Source organism: Chrysemys picta, unplaced genomic scaffold, assembly GCF_011386835.1.
Source record: "Chrysemys picta bellii isolate R12L10 unplaced genomic scaffold, ASM1138683v2 scaf2175, whole genome shotgun sequence".
Taxonomy (NCBI): Eukaryota; Metazoa; Chordata; order Testudines; family Emydidae; genus Chrysemys; species Chrysemys picta.
Window position 1 is genome coordinate 1 of NW_027054879.1, and position 9,385 is coordinate 9,385.

The 9,385-nt window shown below is 51.1% G+C and overlaps 1 long non-coding RNA gene across 1 annotated transcript; it reads right to left on the bottom strand.

Annotated features, from left to right (window-relative positions):
* Nucleotides 1-65: 65 nt before the first annotated feature.
* On the bottom strand, nucleotides 66-8,660 carry LOC135980196 (uncharacterized). The gene is made up of 5 exons (XR_010597385.1): nucleotides 8,519-8,660; nucleotides 6,064-6,378; nucleotides 5,440-5,502; nucleotides 1,225-1,539; nucleotides 66-663 (listed from the first exon to the last, which is right to left on the bottom strand). It is a non-coding gene; the product is annotated as an uncharacterized LOC135980196 (long non-coding RNA).
* Nucleotides 8,661-9,385: the final 725 nt, after the last annotated feature.

Sequence of the window (9,385 nt, forward strand, 5' to 3'; positions counted from 1 at the left end):
GCTCCCCTTACATGGGAATCTCAGAATCAAGCCCAGAGAGGGAACCTTGGCCCCAGTGGATCCTTGCAGCAGTGCTGAACCTGGCACAGGACTGAGAGGGGAGCCAATGCACCCCCATGTGCTGGGGGTTACTCCACTTTAGGGCCTGATGAGGAGGTTCCCATTGTGCCAGGCATATTTCTGAGGGAAAGAGCGGGGGCTGCTGGTGAATGTGGCCCCTTTGTGCTGCCACAGCCGGGGCCGAGAGGGCACAGAGCAGAGTGAACACTCCCCACATTTTCTGGAGATCCTGTCAATGAGTTTAGTAAGTGAGTGGTCAGGTGGGAGGGGGAGACATAAACCACTGACCCCAGCACTTAGGTGTGAATTCACTAATGGTGGTGATCAGGGACTAGCAGAGAGGTGCAAACTGAGCTAATCAGAACAAAGAGGCGTTATCGCTGTTCAGCCAGCTGTAGTGATATGTGTTCCTACTAAATCTTACCTGCGTCAGGTGCTGTTTCGCTCATTGCATTAGTCACTCTGTGCAAACGCAGGCGTATTTCTTGCACTAGTTTTGATGAAGCCAGATTATGTATACACGTTTATTTCCTAACTGCAGAGTGCAGAGGGATCCAGGTATATTCTCCATGACATTACCCTGGGGGGAAATTCTGCCTCACCCTGCATGGGAAGACAGCCAGGCAGGCTGTGGAATAAAGAGCTATGCTTCCTGTGGGAGTTTCCTGCCAGACGCTGCGGGGAGATTCAGGGAAGGAAGGAGCCCTGTGGAGCAGTGTAGCCAGTTTTTGCCCCCTCCACCTACCTCCAGCTGTTTTGGCCCCTACCACTTGCCATGGTCAGGCTCAGGGCTCCTCCCCTGCTGCCTCAGGGGAAACCTCCACAGCACTTGGCCCGGACTCCTGTCCCAGCAGCCACAGGCAGGGTCACAGCTGCTGATGGTGCCCTGGGAAGACACTGGGCTGCTGCACACAGGCATGTACCAGCACAGACCTGCTAATGGGGCCACTCACAACAGCAACTGCCCCCTGTTGGCCGCCTAGAGGACGTTGCAGCCTGTTCATCCCCACTCTGCCCAGGGGAGCTCAGGGAGAGACTGGTCAGCTAAATGCTGACGCCAGTGCAGGGCAGTCCAGTTCTGAGTCACCAGGAATGTCACACATGGGTTCAGTCCCTTCTCCCTCATGGGAGATTTCCTACGGGGCTGGTTGGCCGAGTTCTTACCTGAGCAGATCACTCCAGTGTCAAAAGAATGAGGGCAGGGGAATGCACCCCATCCTCTATGACTGCAGTCCCAGAGAGCTGACTCGTCACCACCACAATCAACTAAAAACAGCCAAGTCGGTCCAGATCCTTCTCCAAAATGAGCCCAGCCAGGGGCACTGACAGCAGCTCCACATCCCAACTGCTTACAAACCACCTCAGCATCTTCCATGTCCCAATTGGTATCACACACTGTCCCCCACTGATCCTGGTGTTTAACCTCCACTCTCCCGGCACAGGGGCTGCCTCCATCCGCCAGCCTCAGCTCATCAGCACCTTCAAAGAGAGACACAGAGCAGGGTCAGAGCGAGCAGGGAGCCCCCTCCCCAGCGTTATCACAGCAGAGTCCGCACCCAGCAGCAGGGGATCTGCGCCCAGAGCCAGGAGAATGGGACATGCCCAGAGCTGCCTCATGGCGACACCTTCTCACATCTCAGGGCCTCACACTCGGGGCTGTCAGTGCTGCAGCTCTCACCATTTTATCCCCACTCTGGTGGTTTGGGGTGTTTTTACCTGTCTCATGAGAACATGATGAAAGGTGCCAACTCACGGAGTTTCCCATATTCCAAATGGCGCCATCTCCTGTCACTGGCACTGAAGCCAGCGAGATGTCGCCATCTCCCTACAGTCTGTCGGCATGTGGGAGTGAGGCTGCTCTCAGTAAAGTTGGCTGCCACTTCCCACTGTTTTCAATGAGGCTGCTCCTATATAGCTTAGGGGGCTGGACAAGACCCAAGGTCTGTGAGGGGCCGCAGAGATCCTGTGCAAGGAGGAGGGGGGAGTGAAGGGAGCAGGGTCCTGGGGGGCAGGAGGAAGATTCAAGGGTTACAAGGAAATGGGGTGCAGGTGGTGTGTGGGGAGGAGTGAGGAGTGGGAAGAGTAGGATGGGCATCTGGAGCAGGGGCATGAGGAAGGGATGGGGAGGGGAGGGAAGGTGGCTCTGCAGGAAGGGAGAGGAGAGATCTACTGTGGGGTTCAGGAGGCAGGGGAGGGGCAGGGGAAGGGAGGAGGGTGTAGATTGGGGGGAGGAGGGAGAGCTGGAAAGGAGCAAAGGGGACTGGAGAAGGAGGCAGGCAGGAGGGAGGCGAGGAGCGTGGAGGGACAGGGAGGTGGGGGTCTGGAGCACAGGTGCATGAGGTCGTAGTGGGGAGGGAATGGAGTCTGCAATACGGAGGGCAGGAAGGAGGGTGGGGAGGGGAGGGGCCTCTAGATTGTGGGGTGTGCTTCACAGTCTCAGCTAGAGAAGTTGCAGGGTGGGGTGGGGTGAGCCAGGGAAGTGTTGCTATTTGCAAAAGGCTAAATCAATCTGGTCGAGTTATGATGACATTATAGCTCATGTGACTGGTTAATGTCAGTGTGAAGGTCTCCAATATCTGTAACTCACCCCTGAACAGTAACAGAAGTTCCGAGCGTGAGTGTGAACCACGCTGCATGAATTAGCTCAGTGGGCCTCAAACTGTATCCCAGCCAGTTCTTCGTCCATTAGAGGAACTGAACCAGGAGGGGAGAGCGAAGGCAGTGCTGGGCAATGGACGGCAGTTCCCGTCTCAGGGGTGAGGGGAGGGTAAGTGCAGTTTGGGTGCACTAAATGGTGACTTTTCAGCCTGCGATTCTCACCCCCACTCTGGCAGAGGAGTAGAGGGGAGTTGAACAGTTCAAAGACAGACTGAGAAACAAGACCAGATGGTTTTTATAGACTCATGTTTTTTGATCTGTGGCCCTTGGGCAATACTGCTCCCCACCTGCCCCAGTGAGACAGGTGCCATCCCTGTGTGGGCTGGGCCCTGCGATTTCAGGCCAAGAGCAGCTCACGGGGATTCAGCTAAATCGACTGGTCACAGGACTGAGCTAAACAGCAATGGCCTCTCTTGGACTGAAATCGGCGCAGCCACACGGACACGAGCGCCACAGGCCCCAACACTCAGAAAAGGAAAGTAATGTTTAAAAGGAAAGTAGCTACCTACACATTTCTCTCTTCCACTGGTCTCCATAGGTGCTGAAACTAGAGGTGCTGGGCGTGCTGCCGCACCCCTTGGCTTGAAGTGGTTTCCATCATATACAGGGTTTACAGTTTGGCTAAATGCTCTCAGCGCCCCCACTATACAAATTGCTCCAGCCCCCACTGGACTCTTCCCGCCCACCTCCCCAGGGCTCTTCCTCCCTTCTCTGCTCCCCTTTCTACCTGGCCTCTCTGCGCTGCATACACAGGCTGCTCCTTTCCCAGGTGAGCACCAGACCCTCTCCCCACTCCCTGCCATTGACTTTTCCCCCAATATCAGCTTTGAGTTCCACCCCCTGCCCCCAGTTGTCTCTAGAGCTGTTTGTATCTCTGGGGGTTGTGGAGAGGCAAAGCTGGCTGCTGGGAGACAGGCAGTTAACAGGGAATGAGAGGAGAGGTCACTGGGATATTGGCTGGGAGAACTGGTCCCCAGGACAGGGTTTGAAGAGCCAGGACTGTCCCTGTGACTGGGACCAAGTACGGGCATCATTATAAAGCCCATGAGTTACGGCTACATGTCGAGTGCCACTGTGACCCTGGGAACAGGCTAGTTGCAGCGGTGAATGGCTGAGCTGGGGACACCGTGTTTATGGAGCCTTCATGGAGCTTAGAGAACAGTGCAGTTCACACAGGTACGTGGCCAGAACATCCTGCTCCTTCAATGCCGAGCAAATACAAAACACTTCTTTTGCTGCAATCCACAGGGAAGGTTATTCAGGTGCCGCTCTGTTCAATCCAGTCCCCAAGGAAACCCCTTGGGCCTGGTCTGCACTAGGAAAAAAGGGGCTTTTTTTCCCCAATCAAGTTAATTTAGTGACGTTCACTTGGGCAGGACCCAGGGCTGTAACGCTGCTCCAGCTCAATGCACACACACTTCTGTTTCCCTTCACACAGTAGAAACTAACAACCACCGGCAGTTTCTTTGTTCAGAAATCCTCCAGCCTGCCCCTCCAGCGAGCTCCAACTGGCTTTGTTTCTTTGCTCCCTTCCAGGATCCCAATCAGGGCCGGCTCCAGGCACCAGCCGAGCAAGCTGGTGTTTGGGGCGGCAGCTTGTAGGAGGGGGCATTCCGCCCAATAGTAGGGTGGCACGGTCGGTTTTTTTTTTTTTTTTTTTTGGGTGGTGTTTTGCTCTGGCCGCCCTGTAGGGGGCGGCGGTGCGGAGGATGGGAGTGCTCTGCAGGAAGCCCGGCAGGGCAGCCCGCGTCCTTCCCTCCTTCCCAGCTGACCGGAGCAGCGTAGAGCCCTCCCGGCAGGCGGAGGGGCCATGTGGTAGTGCCCCGCTGAAGCCCTGGCTGCCTCTCTTCTCTCTCTCTCTCCCCCTGCTCCTTCTCCCTCCCCCTGCTAGCTGGGGCACATCTGCAGTGCAGGGAGTCCCCATGCACCCTCGCTCCGGCCACGACGCAGGTTTTTGTTTTTTGTTTTTTTTTTTGCTTGGGGCGGCCAAAGAGCCAGAGCCAGCCCTGATCCCAGTCGCAACTCCTTCGCCTAACTTCTCCCTCCAACAGACACAGTCTGATGCCAGTATCCTGGCCCCTGCATTGGCAACAAGGGAAACCCCTGGCTTAGCTCTGCCCATGTGCCCAGTACCTTTGGCGGTAGCCCTCACTGTCAGTAGCTGTTTAACTACATAACAGATCTTTATTGCTCCATCTGTTGAGCCTAAAAGAGAGTTCTCACCCTGCCATTGGCTTTCATGAGGTCTGTGATTGTCTTTGGATTGAAGACTCCCTGATGGCAGCCATAAGCCGCCCTCTGGATAACCAGGGCCAGTCACCTGAACAATTTATGACAGCATCTTCCTTATGACCACAGTTGCTCTCACCCCAGGGCTTGGCAGGACAGTTCCAGAAAGATGACTCTGTCCCTCTGCAATTCAATGTCTCCACCCAGATTGGACCAGTCCCCTCACCGAATGTAACCTCACAAGGGGCAGATACAGCAGATCCACAGCCCAGTTGTTTACACACAACTTTAGCATCCGCCATGTCCCAGGAGTCATCACCAACTGTTCCCCAGGAGCCACGGTACCAAATCTCCACTCTCCCCGAGCATCCGTCCTCTCCTCCCACGACACGTAACTTCTCCTGGTCTGGAAATGCGGAAACCTCACATGTTACTGGGGGAGCTGGGAAAGTCCTTAGTGACCAAGGGTGAGACCCAGAGAAGCAGAGATACCTGTGCAGCTTGTAGAGTTCGGGCATTCGGCAAACAGGGTCTGAGTTGGTTTTGCTTTTTTTCCTAGGGAGAGAAAAAGCTGAGGTGAATGCACTGGGTTGTGTGTGTGATGTGGGAGTAGAATTTATCTGTATTTTAAACCCCTAATTTCAGCACTGTATGAACTGAAACATGAACTCTAGGTCATTTAATACCTAATTAATTTGCTATTCAGCTGTTACTGAGACACAGGCCGACATGGACACAGACCTGTGGGGATTCCAGTCTTAACCCAAACTGCACAGCCTGGGCCCATCTCTGATTGTTCATCCCAAAAGGATTAATAACCACAGAGCTGCCTCATAACGGACTCTAGGGAGAGGCTTTTCTTCGCTGTCTTATCGCACCTGTGTAACACCGGTCTATCTTATAATTAATTGATTGACTTCCATGTTTGTTGTTAATCAGACAAATGCTTATACCTATAAAAGACTGTGAAAAAATGTTTGGATCTTGTGTTGAGAATTTAAATCTGCCTACACTGAGATGTGAACAACAACAAGTTCTATCCTAACCCTTCAATTAATTGAACACATCGCGTACATGTGGGTTTGCACACGCGCATGCAGGTAGTTTCAGAATTACCAGTGCAAGAAATATGGGTCTCTTCTGCTCGGTTATCACATGACTTTGGATTCCAGGGTTCTGACGGGCACTGCCAGAGGGAGCTGTGCTGTTCACTGCATGCAACGTGGTCCAGCCATGTGGGACCAGAACCTGCTCCATATGCAAAGTCTCTTGCAATCTGCCCTCCATCCCCACAGTTCAGTTGTTTGCAGACAATTGCTGGGGTGACTCCAGACATCTGATTGGAGCAAACACTGCCCCACGTCCCATTGTAGAAAACCTCCAGCCGCCCAGCACAGTCACTGTCACTCACCAGCCTCAGATCTGTGAATTCTAGAAGAAAATGCACAAAAAGGGAATTTAAATCGTCTGATTCTGAAATGAACTGGGGAGTGAAGAGTGAAATCCCAGCGATGGCTAACGATCCTGGGCATCATTCTGCAGGAGCAACTGCTAGAGAACCACTCCAAGAATGAGAGATTCTTTTACACCCCTTAGAAATACAGAGGGCATCTCTGGAAAGCCCCTATTTGCCAGCAGCTAAATACAGATTGTAATAGATAAAGACCAGAAAGGATTGTGACATTGGCAGGATAAAGGCCAGCTCTTGCCCAGGCTGCAGCTGAGAACTGACAGTCTCGTAGCAGGAGACCAGGCCAGGTCACCTGTGTGTTAGTTTTGCTCAAAACAGGTATTAGTCTTGTAAGAACGTATTTCGTGTTTAGACTCTGTGAAATGGTTGTTAGTTGCTGCAGGCATTAATCTCACTGGTAATGTCTGTGGTCCATGCTACAAGACCATACTTATGTTTTGGTTTATAACTGAACATGTTGGCTCTGAACTTGTGAGCTCGGGCACGGGAGTCACCAATCCCAATCCATCCCGAACGACTATCAAAATCAGATGGGCCATCAAAGATCATCACAATATAAAGCATTGGTTAATGGCCTTATGGCACCCATGGAGCAGTACATGCAGAAGGCCCCGTCCCATCGCTTTGAAGGGTGGAAGAGGGAAATAAAAATAGGAGATGTGAAGATTTTTCATCTTTTTGGCTGTTTGAACTATGACAGGGCTAGAGACACCAAACTGAAGCCAGAGACCCCAAAGATTACCCCTGGGTCAGTGCTGAAGGACATTTGGAATTGACAGATCATTACGACTCTTTCACTCCTAGGATGTAAATGGTAACTCATTTGTGTGTATACGTGTGCTTGCTTTCATCTGTCAATAACCCTGTCATAACTATAAAGGGAAGGGTGTAACAGCTATCCTGTGTACAGTACTATAAAATCCCTCCTGGCCAGAGACTCCAAAATCCTTTTCCCTGTAAAGGGTTAAGAAGCTCAGGTAACCTGGCTGGCATCTGGCCCAAAGGACCAATAAGAGGAAAAGATACTTTCAAATCTTGCGGGGGGGGGCGGGGGGGAAGCTTTTGTTTGTGCTCTTTGTTTGGGAGTCGTTGACTCTTGGGACTGAGAGGGACCAGACATCAATCCAGGTTCTCCACATCTTTCTAAACAAGTCTCTCCTATTTCAAACTTGTAAGTAAATAGCCAGGCAAGGCGTGTTAGTTTTCCTTTGTTTTCTCAACTTTTAAATGTACCTTTTACTAGAGAGTTTATCTTTGTTTGCTGTACTTTGAACCTGAGACTAGAGGGGGGTCCTCTGAGTTCTTTAAGTTTAATTACCCTGTAAAGTTATTTTCCATACTGATTTTACAGAAATAATTTTTACCTTTTTCTTTAATTAAAAGCCTTCTTTTTAAGAACCTGATTGATTTTTCCTTGTTTTTAGACCCAAGGGGGTTGGATCTGTATTCACCCGGAGTTGGTGGGAGGAAGGAGGGGAATGGTTAATTCCTCCTTGTTTTAAGATCCAAGGGGTTTGGATCTGTATTCACCAGGGAATTGGTGAAAGGTTTCTCAAAGCTACCCAGGGAAGGAAATTAGTTTTTGAGAATGGTGGCAGCGGACCAGAACTAAGCTGGTAGTTAAGCTTAGAAGTCTTCATTCAGGCCCCCACATTTGTACCCTAAAGTTCAAAGTGGGGATACAGCCTTGACACACCCCTTTATTTCTTTTTCCTAGTGTGACAAAGTTCTGTCCTTGACTCCATGGGTCCTGCATTTTCGGACTGATTTTGCTAGCCTCAGAGGCTCACTGTGACCCTCCACATAGCCCTTCTCTCTCTAGAGGCAAGGGTCACAGTCTACTGAGACATTTTCATCATAAGCCAACAAGGGAGGTGAGGAGAAGCAACCCTCCCTCGCACAGTCTCTGTTGTCTCCCAGTATCAGTGATTAATCAGGGAGGGGAGGGGGGAGCCCGGGCCCACCCTCTACTCTGGGCTCCAGCCCAGGGTCCCTAAAATTAGCAGCTATGGAAGCTGACTTTTTTGAAATAGGATGTGTACAATTCCCTGGGCCACTTCCCCACAGCAGCGCCCCACTCAATATCTTCTTCACAATTACCTCAGGGCCTCCTTCCTTGCACCTGATATAGATTTGTACTGCTTCATTCCTCCAACAGCATGGCTCCCTCCTATAGCTCTTGACACTCACACCTCACTGACTAACTGGGAGGCTTTTAACTAGTTCCAGCCAGTCCTTGATTGGCTTCGGGTGTCCCAATCAATCTAGCTATCTCCACTGCCTTCTAGAAGGATCTTAATTGGCCCCAGGTGTCTTGATTAACCTAGAGCAACTGCCATTTGGTTACCATGGTACCAGGGATTTGTTTAGCCTGGGGCTAACATACCTGTTCCTCACTACTTTACTGTAGCCCTCTGGCCTTGCCCCATCACACTAGTTAATAATCTGTATATAGTTCATTACAGGATTGGTTACAGGCATTGTCTTTGGTGTAAGATCCAGGGTACCAATTGATCTGGGGTAAGTGACTGGTCTCTTGGGATTGGAAGCAACCTGGATGCGGTGTGATTTTTGGTGTGACTAATTATCACTAAGTCCAGTTTGTTTGCATGGCCAGAAAGACTGGAGAGTCTAAGTGGACTGTCTGTGACTCCATGATAAGCTTAATATAGTTATCCTGGAGTTCACATCTGTTACTGGCTTGGTGAAATCTAATTAGAGAACACACCACAAGTTTGGGGTATTGCCCTGTTTTTCACAATCTGCCCGGAGGTGGGCACTCAGAGCTGTGAGCCACTCCAGACAGCGTGACAGGGGATCATGAGATCAAACAGTCTGATCTTCTGTAAAACAGCTGCATAGAGCCCAATAACTTGATTTTGATGTAAGCATAGCTTCCAGAAAGGCACCAGTCTAGACATGAAGACTTCAAGAGATGCAGAATGCACCATTTCCCTGGTAGTTTGT